Source organism: Ranitomeya variabilis, chromosome 4 (assembly GCF_051348905.1).
Source record: "Ranitomeya variabilis isolate aRanVar5 chromosome 4, aRanVar5.hap1, whole genome shotgun sequence".
Lineage (NCBI taxonomy): Eukaryota > Metazoa > Chordata > Amphibia > Anura > Dendrobatidae > Ranitomeya > Ranitomeya variabilis.
The window spans coordinates 659,662,868-659,676,919 of record NC_135235.1 but is presented as its reverse complement, the minus strand read 5'-3'; the positions used below and the strand labels follow the sequence as shown (position 1 = coordinate 659,676,919).

The 14,052-nt window shown below is 44.6% G+C and overlaps 1 protein-coding gene across 1 annotated transcript in view; it reads right to left on the bottom strand.

Annotated features, from left to right (window-relative positions):
* The window catches only part of LOC143767528 (uncharacterized), a 35,257-nt gene extending 22,733 nt beyond the window's left edge, over positions 1-12,524 (bottom strand). Inside the window, exons 1-5 of the mRNA XM_077255939.1 lie at positions 12,417-12,524; positions 12,254-12,336; positions 12,046-12,171; positions 11,877-11,962; positions 11,704-11,796 (exon numbers count right to left, since the gene is read on the bottom strand). The gene's annotated coding sequence lies outside the window, so the exon portion shown is untranslated. The remainder of the gene's footprint in view (positions 1-11,703; positions 11,797-11,876; positions 11,963-12,045; positions 12,172-12,253; positions 12,337-12,416) is intronic.
* Positions 12,525-14,052: the final 1,528 nt, after the last annotated feature.

Below are 14,052 nucleotides of genomic sequence, written 5' to 3'. Positions count from 1 at the left end.
CGGACCATTTCCGAAATTTTTGGCAATACACTTCAGCCTCGTCCTGCCCCTGAGACATAGACAGCAAGGCCTTTTCTGCCTGAATCTCAAGATTGGGTTCCTCATAAAGTAAACCGAGCGCCAGAAAAAACGCATCAAGATCAGCCAATGCCGGATCTCCTGGCGCCAGCGAAAAAGCCCAATCCTGAGGGTCGCCCCGTAAGAACGAAATAACAATTTTTACTTGCTGAGCAGAATCTCCTGATGAACAGGGTCTCAGGGACAAAAACAATTTACAATTATTTACGAAATTCCTAAACTTAAACCTGTCTCCGGAAAACAGTTCAGGAATCGGTATTTTAGGTTCTGACCTAGGATTTCTGATAACATAGTCTTGTATGCCCTGCACACGAGTAGCCAGCTGGTCCACACTTGTAATCAAGGTCTGGACATTCATGTCTGCAGCAAGCATAGCCACTCTGAGGTAAAGGGGAAGGAGAAAAAAAAAAAAAAAAAAAACTCAGAATCTTCTTTCTTATAATCCCTCTTCTGCAATGCATTAAACATTTAATACTGGCCTGGCAAACTGTTATGACCCCAATGGCGAGGGTCTCAGAGGAACGTGGAAGTCTGCAGAATACAAAAATCCAGCTCATAGGGCAGTGGTAACTGGGTTGACCATATATCTACTCCTAACGCCAACACTAGAAGTAGCCGGGGATCATTCCTACGTTGATTCTAGATGACACGCGCCAGCCGGAGAATCTAGCTACCCCTAGTAGAGGAAAACAAAGACCTTTCTTGCCTCCAGAGAAGGGGACCCCAAAGCTGGATAGAAGCCCCCCACAAATAATGACGGTGAGGTAAGAGGAAATGACAAACACAGAAATGAACCAGGTTTAGCACAGAGAGGCCCGCTTACTGATAGCAGAATAAAGAAAGGTAACTTATATGGTCAACAAAAACCCTATCAAAATCCACACTGGAAATTCAAGAACCCCCGAACCGTCTAACGGTCCGGGGGGAGAACACCAGCCCCCTAGAGCTTCCAGCAAAGGTCAGGATATAGATTTGGAACAAGCTGGACAAAAATACAAAACCAAAACAAATAGCAAAAAGCAAAAGGCAGACTTAGCTGATATAACTGGAACCAGGATCAGTAGACAAGAGCACAGCGGACTAGCTCTGATAACTACGTTGCCAGGCATTGAACTGAAGGTCCAGGGAGCTTATATAGCAACACCCCTAACTAACGACCCAGGTGCGGATAAAAGGAATGACAGAAAAACCAAAGTCAAAAAACTAGTAACCACTAGAGGGAGCAAAAAGCAAATTCACAACAGCCAAGATCCCAGGATGTCCACCCAATGCTGAGTCATGAAACTCCTGAAGAACCCTGAGACGAAATTGAATTGGGACAAACAGCTTATCAATCGGTTTGGACAGGGGGGGCATGAGATTGAGCCTCCCGAAACTCCCATTCCAATCCAGACGACACATCAGTCACCACCACCCCAGATTGAAGGAGGAGAAACCGCATCCAGGCTCTGGGACAAGGCATCGGCCCTCACATTTTTGGATACAGGACGAAAAGTGATCAAAAACTGGAACCGGGAGAAAAACAGAGACCATCTAGCCTGCCTAGGGGTTAACCTCTTAGCCGATTTAATGTATGCCACGATTTTGTGATCTGTAACCACCATAATGGGATGAGCTGCCCCTCCTAAAAATGCCTCCATTCCTCAAAAGCCAACTTGACCGCAAGAAGTTCCCCATTACCCACGTCATAATTTCTGCAGGGGAGAACTTCTTGGAGAAGGCGCATGGTCTCAGATTGGTCAATGTGGTGTGCCCCTGGGACAACACCTCCCCCACCCCCACCTCTGAGGCATCAACGTCTACTATAAAGGGCTCAGATGGATCTGGCTGTACCAGAACCGGGGCAGTCATGAAACATGATTTTTAACAAAAACGCTGCTACTGCTGAGGCAGGCCTGTTCTTAACGTCAGCCCCCTTCTGTGTCAAATCGGTGAGGGGCTTGATTACCTGTGAGAGCCCTTAAAAGGGAACCTATCACCTGAATTTGGCGGGTCCTTTTTTGGGTCATATGGGCGGTGTTTTCGGGTCTTTTATTAACCCCTTTCTTTCCCACTGGCCGCACGCTGGTCGCGAAATTGACTTGACGTTGATTCGCTTTCCTCCCTAGTTAACGCGTGCGCAAAGCAATCTTGACTTGCGCACGCGCAGTATACTTTGCCCAACTGCGGGCAAAGCCGTAAACCATTAGTGCGCATGCGCCGGCGCACTATGTCCCGGAAGTATTTCGCTGTGTTCCGGGACATAGCGCCGAGTCATTCCAAGACACTTCTGGTGCCCACCGCCTGTACTCAGAACAGTACCACTTGGCAGAGAGCTTCCCTTGAGTGAGACCCATAATCGTGTCCTCAACCAATCTCACTCGATCGAGTTCATTGTAAATGAGACACAAGCCCTCGAAAAACTGATCCACAGACAATCTCTCAGGGGAGGTAGGGGGTAGGGAAAAGGCCCAGGACTGAGGTCCCTCACGTAACAAAGATATCACTATCCTTACCCTTTGACTTTCATCCATTGATGACCTAGGACGCAGGGAAAACAATAACTTGCAACTCTCCCTAAAGACCCAGAATTTACTTTTATCCCCAGAAAAGGTGTCCAGTAATTATACAGAGGGTTCAGGAGAAGAAAAGAAACCATCTCAGACAGCCCCATCCATACTGCAAGATGGAAGGGAGGCACCCGAAACCGCACTAACTGTATCCACCAACTCCCTTTGCACCTGTCGGTGAGAAGCAACCAAAGTTCTTTACTCCACAGACAGATTCGGCATAATTTTGGTCAGGTTAGCTACCTGATCTGACAGAGCTTGGTGCAGATCCATACCAGAGGAAAAAAGAGAAAAAAAGTGCAGAATCCCCTTTAATGCTTTGGGTCGGTTATAATGTAATGAGGCTGCCTGGTGTCGTAGAGAGGCAGCCTTAGGAGTGAGTTGCTGAATTGTGAATTGCTGAGTGCTTTTTACAAGTTTAATTTTGTTGGGCTTTCTTAACCTATTTTTTTCCATTCAGGTTTTCAGTTTTCAGTCTCTTATTTTACTGTTTGTTTAAGGGTTAACAACATTGCACTTAAATCCTGAGGTGTAGCTATATTCACAAGGGGTTAATTAAGGGTGGGGAATCATAATTAAGGGTTTTGTATGTGGCAGCTGGTGGGGGTTTCAGTCCTTTGGAAGTGCATTGAGCTTTTGGTTGGGTTAGTGCAAAAGAAAAAAAAAATCTCTTTTAGGGTATGTGTCCACGTTCAGTTTTGCTTCAGGCTTTGGTCAGGATTTTATGCAGGTAAAATCCTGACCAAAACTGCACCTGAGGTCACTGGCAGGTCACCTGCGGTGTACCTGCGTGTTTTGCTCATAGTAGCAACATGCTGCGTTTTGAAAAAACGCACCGCATGTGCGTTTTCGCGGCAAAAACGCATGCGTTTTTTAACGCATAGTGGAGTCGGGATTTCATTAAATCCCCTCCACTATGCTGTAACATCTGGACGCTGCGTTTTTGACGCTGCGGAACAACGCTGTGTCAAAAACGCAGCGTTTCCTGAACGTGGACACATACCCTAAGGGTATGTGTCCACGTTCAGGATTGCATCAGGATTTGGTCAGGATTTTTCATCAGTATTTGTAAGCCAAAACCAGGAGTGGAACAACTAGAGGAAAAGTATAACAGAAACATATGGTCCACTTCTGCATTTATCACCCACTCCTGGTTTTGGCTTACAAATACTGATGAAAAATCCTGACCAAATCCTGATGCAATCCTGAACGTGGACACATACCCTAAGGGTATGTGTCCACGTTCAGGATTGCATCAGGATTTGCTCAGGATTTTATGCAGGTAAAATCCTGACAAAAAAGGCACCTGAGGTCACTGGCAGGTCACCTGCGGTGTTCCTGCGTGTTTTGCTCATTGTAGCAACATGCTGCGTTCTGAAAAAAAGCACCGCATTTGCGTTTTTGCGGGAATTCCGCATGCGTTTTTTAATGCACAGTGGAGACGGGATTTCATTAAATCCCCTCCACTATGCTGTAACATCTGGACGCTGCGTTTTTGACGCTGCGGAACAACGCTGTGTCAAAAACGCAGCGTTTCCTGAACGTGGACACATACCCTAAGGGTATGTGTCCACGTTCAGGATTGCATCAGGATTTGGTCAGGATTTTTCATCAGTATTTGTAAGCCAAAACCAGGAGTGGAACAACTAGAGGAAAAGTATAACAGAAACATATGGTCCACTTCTGCATTTATCACCCACTCCTGGTTTTGGCTTACAAATACTGATGAAAAATCCTGACCAAATCCTGATGCAATCCTGAACGTGGACACATACCCTAAGGGTATGTGTCCACGTTCAGGATTGCATCAGGATTTGCTCAGGATTTTATGCAGGTAAAATCCTGACAAAAAAGGCACCTGAGGTCACTGGCAGGTCACCTGCGGTGTTCGTGCGTGTTTTGCTCATTGTAGCAACATGCTGCGTTCTGAAAAAAAGCACCGCATTTGCGTTTTTGCGGGAATTCCGCATGCGTTTTTTAATGCACAGTGGAGACGGGATTTCATTAAATCCCCTCCACTATGCTGTAACATCTGGACGCTGCGTTTTTGACGCTGCGGCTCAACGCTGCGTCAAAAACGCAGCGTTTCCTGAACGTGGACACATACCCTAAATCTTCATTCTTAGCGAGTGTGCACAAGCTAAGTGTGTCCTGAGTGTTAGGCAGTGTGCACACGTTGCAGATTTTTTGCGTTTTTTCCGTGTTTTTTTCGCTATAAAAACAAGAAAAAAAACCGCATACATTATGTATGCCAACATTTAGAATGCATTCCGCAATTTTTGTGCACATGATGCGTTTTTTTCCCCGAAAAAAAACGCATCGTGGTAAAAAACGCATCATGTTCATTAATTTTGCGGATTTTTTGTGGATTTCCCACTATATTATTGCATTGGGAACCTCCGGAAAAATCTGCAAAAAAACCACACCAAAAACGCGGTAAAAACGCGGTAAAAAATTGCGCAAAAAATGAATGCGGTCCGGTTTCTCTCAGTAAATTTCTGCAAGAAATCCTGAACATCAGTGTGCACATAGCCTAAGTGTGAACGGAAGTAAGTATGTGACTTGTGATTCAGTGACTTTGGATTCAGGGAGTTTGCAAGGGAGAAATCACTGAATTGCTGTTTGCATTTTTATTACTATTTCGTATTACTTAACATATCTGTCTGGTACAATCCCAATTAGGAAATGAGCTCCACTATTGTTAATGCCATCCAGTGTACATCTTGCCACATGTATGCAATCCTTGAACAGCTGGTCGAGGGTGCATACTGCTGTGCGAGATGTGAGCATGTTGTGCATTTGGAAGCCCAGATACTGGATCTAAATGTGCAACTGGCAACACGGAGATCCACAGATGATATGGAAAGGAGTTTGCTGCCCCCTGAACAGACGCTCAATGGGAGAGATGAGGGGGAGGATGGTATTATGGAGCTGCAGGAAAGTGAGGCAGCTAGCTGGGTGAGAGTTAGAAGGTGGGGTTGAGGGAAGAGAGCCAGGGAGGCTAGTCCTGACCTGGCACACCCCAAAAAGTTTGCACAGTTGGCAGATGAGGGGGGTGTCAGTGCAGAGGACCCAGCGGTCATGGTGCACATTGGAAGAAATGACAAAGTTAGAGGTAGGTGGAAGGTCCTTAAAAACGATTTCAGAGAATTAGGCTGCAAGCTGAAAGCAAGGACCTCCAAGGTGGTATTCTCTGAAATACTGTCTGTACCACGTGCCACGCCAGAGAGGCAAAGGGAGATTAGGGAGATAAATAAGTGGCTCAGGTATTGGTGTAGGAATGGGGGGTTTGGGATCTTGGAGAACTGAGACGTCTTCTCATTTGGCTACAGGTTCTGCCCTAGGGACGGGCGGCACCTCAATGGGGAAGGTGCAGCTGTGCTGTGGGAGAAAATGGCTAGAAGGTTGGAGGAGTGTTTAAACTAGGGATGAGGGAATGTATTCATTTTCTAGGAGGGGAAGATAGTGTAGATAAGAGACCTGGGCACAAATAAAGAAATAGTGGGTGGAGATAAGGGGAGGGGGGAAAAATAATTAATTACTGATAGGGGTTTGCTTTAAGTCTCCAAAAATAATGGAAGCAACAGAGAATATCCTTGTAAAACAAATAGATGAAGCGGTGACTAAAGGAGAAGTCATTATTATGGGGGACTTCAACTACCCTGAAATAGATTGGGGAACAGAAACCTGCAGTTCCAGCAAAGGTAATCGGTTTTTGACAACTATGAGAGACAATTACCTTTTACAACTGGTTCAGGACCCAACAAGAAGGGGGGCACTGCTAGACCTAATATTAACCAACAGGCCAGACCGCATAGCAAATATAAGGGTTGGGGGTCACTTGGGGAATAGTGATCACAAAATAATAAGTTTTCGTGTATCCTTTAATAAGATGTGTAATAGAGGGGTTACAAGGACACTAAACTTCAGGAAGGCAAATTTCCAACGGATGAGAGAGGATCTTGCTGTAATTAACTGGGACGATATCCTGAGACATAAAAATACTCAAAGAAAATGGGAGACGTTTATTAGCATCCTGGATAGGACCTGTGCACAGTATATACCGTATGGGAATAAACATACTAGAAATAGGGAGGAAACCAACATGGCTAAATAGAGCTGTAAGGGGCGCAATAAAGGACAAAAAGAAAGCATTTAGAGAATTAAAGGTAGTAGGTAGTGAGGAGGCATTAAATAAATACAAAAATTTAAATAAAAATTAACTAAATTCTGTAAAAAGCAAATCAAGGCAGCAAATATTGAGACAGAGAGACTCATTGCCAGAGAAAGTAAAAATAATCCCAAAATATTCTTTAACTACATAAATAGTAAGAAATTAAAAAATGATAGTGTTGGCCCCCTTAAAAATAGTCTGGGGGAAATGGTGGATGAGGATGATGAAAAAGCCAATATGCTAAATGACTTTTTTCAACAGTACTTACACAAGAAAATCCCATGGCAGACAATATGATCAGTGATAACAAAAATTCCCCATTAAATGTCACCTGCTTAACCCAGCAGGAAGTACGGCGGGGTCTAAATATCACTAAAATTGACAAATCTCCGGGCCCGGATGGGATACACCCCCGAGTACTGCAGGAATTAAGCACAGTCATTGATAGACCATTATTTTTAATCTTTAAAGACTCCATAATAACAGGGTCTGTACCACAGGACTGGCGTATAGCAAATGTGGTGCCAATATTCAAAAAGGGGACAAAAACTGAACTCGGAAATTATAGGCCAGTAAGCTTAACCTCTACTGTGGGTAAAATCCTGGGGGGCATTCGAAGAGATGCTGTGCTGGAGTATCTGAAGAGGAATAACCTCATGACCCAATACCAACATGGGTTTATGCGTGACCGATCCTGTCAGACTAATCTGATCAGTTTCTATGAAGAGGTAAGTTTCGGCCTGGACCAAGGGAGCGCAGTGGACGTAGTGTATATGGACTTTTCAAAATCTTTTGATACGGTGCCACACAAAAGGTTGATAAATAAAATGAGAACAATGGGAATAGGGGAAAATATGTGTAAGTGTGTTAAGAACTGGCTCAGGGATAGGAAACAAAGGGTGGTAATTAATGGAGCACACTCGGACTGGGTCACAGTTAGCAGTGGGGTACCACAGGGGTCAGTATTGGGCCCTCTACTTTTTGACATTTATTAATGACCTTGCAGAGGGCATACAGAGTAGAATTTCAATATTTGTAGATGACACTAAACTCTGCAGAGTAATCAATACAGATGTGGACAATTGTGTATTACAGGATTTATGTAAACTAGAAGCTTGGGCTGATAAATGGCAAATGAGCTTTAATGGGGATAAATGTACGGTCATGCACTTGGGTATAAGATGTATAGTTATGTGCTTAATTGTAAAACACTGGGCAAAACTGTCACTGAAAAAGACCTGGGGGAATGGGTGGATGACAAACTCACATTTAGTGGTCAGTGTCAGGCAGCTTCTGCAAGGGCAAATAAAATAATGGGATGCATTAAAAGAGGCATAGATGCTCATGAGGAGAACATAATTTTACCTCTATACAAGTCACTAGTGCGACCACACTTAGGCTAGGTTCACATTAGCGTTTGAGTCCGTAGCGTATCATAAGCATGTGCAAACACATGCTTACGCAGCGTTTTTGATCCGCATCATCTTATGCATAATGGCAAAGAAACGCTGCATGTGCATACATTTTTTCATGTGTTTGCGTTGTTTATGTGCATGGGTTCAATATTTCCAATGTTTTCCAGTAGCTTTTCCTTGACATCAGACTCCCAAAGGGCGTGTCTCATGGGATTTCTTTGGCTGCTGTATCCTGCTGCAAGATGGACCTTCACATGGAGAGTTTCTATGCTAATCTGGATTTACAATTGAAATTGGCTGTTGCCTTTGCTTGTCAAGAAGAAAGAAGAAGACAAAGACTGAGAAGACATCGTCATCGCTACTGGCAATACCCTATCCTTGAACTCCAAGAGAGCCGTGGAACCTACCACTCGTTATACACAGAGCTGTGTGCAAAACCTCAGAAGTTTTCTGACTACACGAGGATGTCTGAATGGAGTTTCGATGACTTGCTGCAATGTGTCCATTACCATGCATGACACACAACTCCGTAGAGCAATTCCTGCTGAGGAATGTCTGTTGGTGACCCTGAGGTACGTAACTGTGAAAAAGAAACACAAGTTCATAGTATTATTGTTAGAAAACCCATGTATTAATTTTTTGATTTCCATTTTCTGCTCGGCAGATTCCTGGCTACCGGAGAGACCTTATCATTTTTCCATTTCCAGTTCCAGATTGGAGTGTTCACCCTTTCTGGGATTGTTGGAGACACTTGCAGGGCTTTATGTGATGTCAGGAATTCCTCCCCCAACTCACAACTGAACTCTGGCTTGAAAATGCTGAAAAATTCCAGGACATTTATAATTTTCCTAACTGTGTGGGGGCTGTGGACGGCAAACACATTCAGATTATGAAACCTGCTGGAAGTGGAACCGAGTATTTTAATTACAATAATACTTTTCTATTGTTCTCATGGCGATTGCAGATGCTGAATGTCGAAATGTTGCCGTGGACGTTGGCTCATTTGGACAAGGAAATGACTCTCAGACTTTCAAAAACTCTGACATGGGCCAACGTTTGTATCATAATAATTTTAATTTTCCACAACCACGACCTCTTACCAACACTGAAGGCCCGCCAATGCCGTTTGTTGTGGTTGAGGATGAGGCCTTTCAAATGTGTGCCAACTTCATAAAACCATACTTAAGTCGGGACTTGAATCACACCAAAGGATTTTCAACTACCGACTGACAAGGGCACGAAGAACTGTGGAGTGTGCCTTTAGCTTGCTGGTATCTAAATGGCGCATTTTGGGAACACCAATAAATCAAAAAATTTAGACAAATGAGGAGGTTGTGAAAGCATGTGTTATGCACAATTCCATCCTGGAAAAAGAGTGACCCAACTTAGAACCTGAGGAACCTGTTACATTGCATGATTACCAAGATCACCATCTGAGGACTACAGTGGAAGTTGCCCAGATGAGGGATAAGTTTGCTGCATGCTTTATTTCTGATAATGAACATGTGGCATGGCAAGACGGAATGGTTTAAGCCGCTAAGTATGTACCTGTAATATAAAAATGTACGTGTAATGTAAAAATGTACCTGTACTGTTTAAATGTACCTGTACCTTTACAAGTTCCCTCAACAATACTGTACAATACACACGTGTATGTTTGCGGCGGCAGTGCTTAAAGAGACAAAGAAAACACAGATATTGTGAAAAGAAAATAAACATTTATTTAACAAAAAAAATAATTGGGTTTAGCATTGGGGTCTATCTGAGGGTGGAGTTGTGAGAATTGGGTGATAGTTGATGAGGAAGCGTTTACAGGGGAAGGGGCAACAAATTAAAGGATGGGACCATGGATGGAATCATGGGAATGTATAGACAAACTGGAAGGGACAGACACAAGGGAAGGTAGTGACACATTTGACAACGGAGACACATTGGTAGGTGAGGGTGGAGGTGGTGAGTCCAATTTTGGCAGGTTTTTTGCCTCAAGGTCTATGTCCTTGTGGGAATGTGTTTAGTTTTGGAACTTTGTTTTCTTGGCCGAGTGGGAGTGGTGGCCTCTGTAGCGGTCTTCTGGTGTGGTGCTAGACTGGGCAGCATGGTGGATGCTGCTGGCTGCAGGGGTACTGAACTTGGGAGCGTGGTGGATGCTGCCAGCTGCAGGGGTGCTGAAATTGGGAGCATGGTGGATGCTGCCAGCTGCAGGGGTGCTGAACTTGGGAGCGTGGTGGGTGCTGCTGGCTGCAGGGATGATGAAGTCGGCAGCGTGGTGGATCTGTGAACTGGAGGCGATGGTGGTAGAGGATAGTTCGGTGCTGTGAGAGTTTGAAAGTAGATGTTCGGCTGCTGGTAATATCATCCAGCCTGTGGATTGTAGCTTTGGGACTTCTGCTGCTGCAATGCTTGGCTATAAGCAGCCTGGCAGGCCTGCATGACGTTGATCTGGAATTGAGGGGTAGGGTTTTCCGTCACTTCCCACTCTATTGAAGAAAAAAAAATGTTGTGCCGGTCTCTCTAGGTCGGCTTCCATGCGGTCAAGGCGTTTGTTGACATCCTGTAGAAGTGTGTTCACATGGGTGAACCCACTCTTCAGTCTATCACCAAGCACATCAATCCCATCATGGAAGACCAAGCTTAAGTGCATAGACTCGGGTATGTGTGACCTCTGCCGCTGACGAGAAGACCCAACAAAAGCAGCGGCAGAGGGCTGGGAGAAGGGAAAACCTGATGGACCGGCGGCTGCCTGTTCCTCAGCCTGTGAGGCCTGACAGGTTGCTACATCGCTGGTGGATGATTGGGATTGTGCCTGTTCGTTGGCTGGTCGATGAGGGGCCACTCCAACAGAGGACGATCCAGGTAGTGTGGTGCTGCACCAGGTTCTGTGGTGAAAATAAAAGAAAAACATTAGTTAAAAACAAAAAAAAGATAAATTATAGCAAGACAACACAAAAGATACTCACTTTCGTGTAGCAAACGCAGGCCTCAGAAAAGATTACGGTGGTATTTGTATTTTCTTATTATCCTTTGAACAGCACCACTTTTAACCTGGTTCTCCTGTCTCATGTCCTTGTTGAAGCGATCCTTCATCGAGCGCCAATGCACTCTTATTCTCTTCACTGTGAAGGGGGAAAAAAAGGAAAAAATTTCTTGTAAAACAATGCACCTACATTTACAGTTTCACTGGCGCATCACACCACATTGCAATACTTACCAAAATCATTTCTGGTACGTGGCGTGGCACAGTCCCAATCATGCAGCAGCGATCTGGCCACTTCTTCCCAGTGTCGTCGAATCACAACAATGTCGGAGTGCTGATGATCACGGGTGTCCCACAACATTACTCGCTCTTGCACAAGGTAAATTAGTTCCTCGTTTTCAATGTCCTGTTTGGCTTCTTGCCGTTGTGGAACGTATAGATCCAATAAAACAAAATAATTTTAAGTAAAAATAAAAAAAAATCAATTGCAACTCTGATGAAAAGAATACTTACACCCCATCTTTCCTCCTGAGACACATGAGCCCGACGACCCTGGGAAGAATCATTTCCACTCAACTGCTCTTGCTCTTCATCAGTGGTACGTACCTGTAAAGAAATTACATGATTTAACACAGGTATAGTATTGCCAGTCAATTCATGCCTATCAGCATAGCAAATGTGATTACATAATCGGTGAAATGTCCACCCTGGGAAGCAGTCAGTTCTTCACTTGAGAACATGGCTGAAGAGCAGGCAGCAGTCAAGTGAAACACTACAAAAAAAAATAAAACAAAATTTAAAATTGTTAAGAGCCAAACACAATGTAGCCCCCACAAAATGGACACCAATACTTACATTACAGGAAGTAGTCCAACAGCACAGCAGTCAGCACAGGACAGGGACAGATGGCAGCACCAGGACAGACACCAGCACCAGAGACAGCAGCACGAGTAAAGACGCCAGCACCAGGAGCCAGCCAGTCTAAAGGAACAGAAAAAAAAATTAAGAGAGACAGACATTTTCAAAGACATTTTCATACTTACATAGCCAGTGTTGTCCTCACCAGGATGGCAGCACCAGGGCAGATGCCAGCACCAGCAGAGACAGCAGCACCAGCAGAGATGGCAGCACCAGGAGACAACAAGTCTAAATGGAACAGATAAAAAAAAATTGAGAGACAGACATTTTCAAAGGTTCTGTACTTACATAGCAGGTGTTGTTCTCACCAGGACGGCAGCACCATGAGAGACGCCAGCACCAGCAGAGACCCCAGCACCAGCAGAGACGCCAGCACCAGGAGATACGGCAGCAACAGGAGACAACCAGTCAAAAAGGAACTGAAAAATAAATTAGTACAAAGTACGGACAGCAGTGAGAGAGACAGACATTTTCAAAGCTTCTATATTTACATACAGAGTCTTGTGCTTCCATCCAGAGTCTTGAGAGTAATGGACTACCTGTCTCCAGACCCCCTTTATACATCAGTGATTTTGCAGGTGGTAACATAGTTTCCTGGACATGATTCGTGTGAAGTAAGCATTGCGTATCGAAAGCATGCATATGCATGTCCTTATGTACCAATGCGTTTCCCATAGACAGTAATGTGTTTTTTGATGCAATGATCCGCATGTGGATGATTGCGCAATATTTGACTCCTCAAAAAATGCAGCATGTTGCGTTAGCCGTGCCCTGCCACACACCGCGAAATGTCCTTGCGTACACCATGTTAAATATATGTACGCATGACGCATGCGGATCTATGCGGATCAAACGCTGCGCACAAAGACGCAAATGTGAAACCAGCCTTAGAATATTGTGTACAGTTCTGGCCTCCGGTGTACAAGAAAGACATAGCTGAACTAGAGCGGGTGCAGAGAAGAGCGACCAAGGTTATTAGAGGACTGGGGGGTCTGCAATACCAAGATAGGTTATTACACTTGGGGCTGTTTAGTTTGGAAAAACGAAGGCTAAGGGGTGATCTTATTTTAATGTATAAATATATGAGGGAACAGTACAAAGACCTTTCTGATGATGATTTTACTCGTAGACCTGAAAGGTCTGGAGGAAAGAAGGTTTAAGCATAATAACAGACGCGGATTCTTTACTGTAAGAGCAGTGAGACTATGGAACTCTCTGCCGTATGATGTTGTAATGAGTGACTCACTACTAAAATTTAAGAAGGGACTGGATGCCTTTCTTGAAAAGTATAATGTTACAGGTTATACATATTAGATTCCTTGATAGGGCGTTGATCCAGGGAACTAGTCTGATTGCCATGTATGGAATCGGGAAGGAATTGTTTTCCCTGATGAGGGGCTTACTCTTTGCCACATGGGTTTTTTTTTGTCTTCCTCTGGTTCAACATGCTAGGTTAGGCTATGGGTTGAACTAGATGGACTTAAAGTCTTCCTTCAACCTTAAAAACTATGTTACTATGTTACTAAGGGGGCGCTAGCAGGAATGCAGGGAAAGGGAGGAATGAGGCACGCAGTGCACACAGGACCTGAACTAGGCTGGTCACGTGATCACTGCAGGGACGATCGGGCGGAGCTACCACACGAAAATGGAGGGTCTGCAAAAAACACAGGACACAGAGTAATAAGACAGAGACTTAGTCAGAGGCTAAGCCGAGGGTCGGGAGCCAGACGGGAGCGAGGTACCAAGGGGCAAAACAGCAGATTAGTCAGAGACAAGCCAAGGGATCAGAAAGCCAGGACAGACAGAGAAGTACCAAGCAGAAAACAGAGGCAGTAGTCAGGAGACAAACTGGGTCACACACAGCAAGGCACACACACACACACACACACACACACAGAGGCACAACGATTACCGACAAATAACCTGGGTCAGCTATCTCAAACT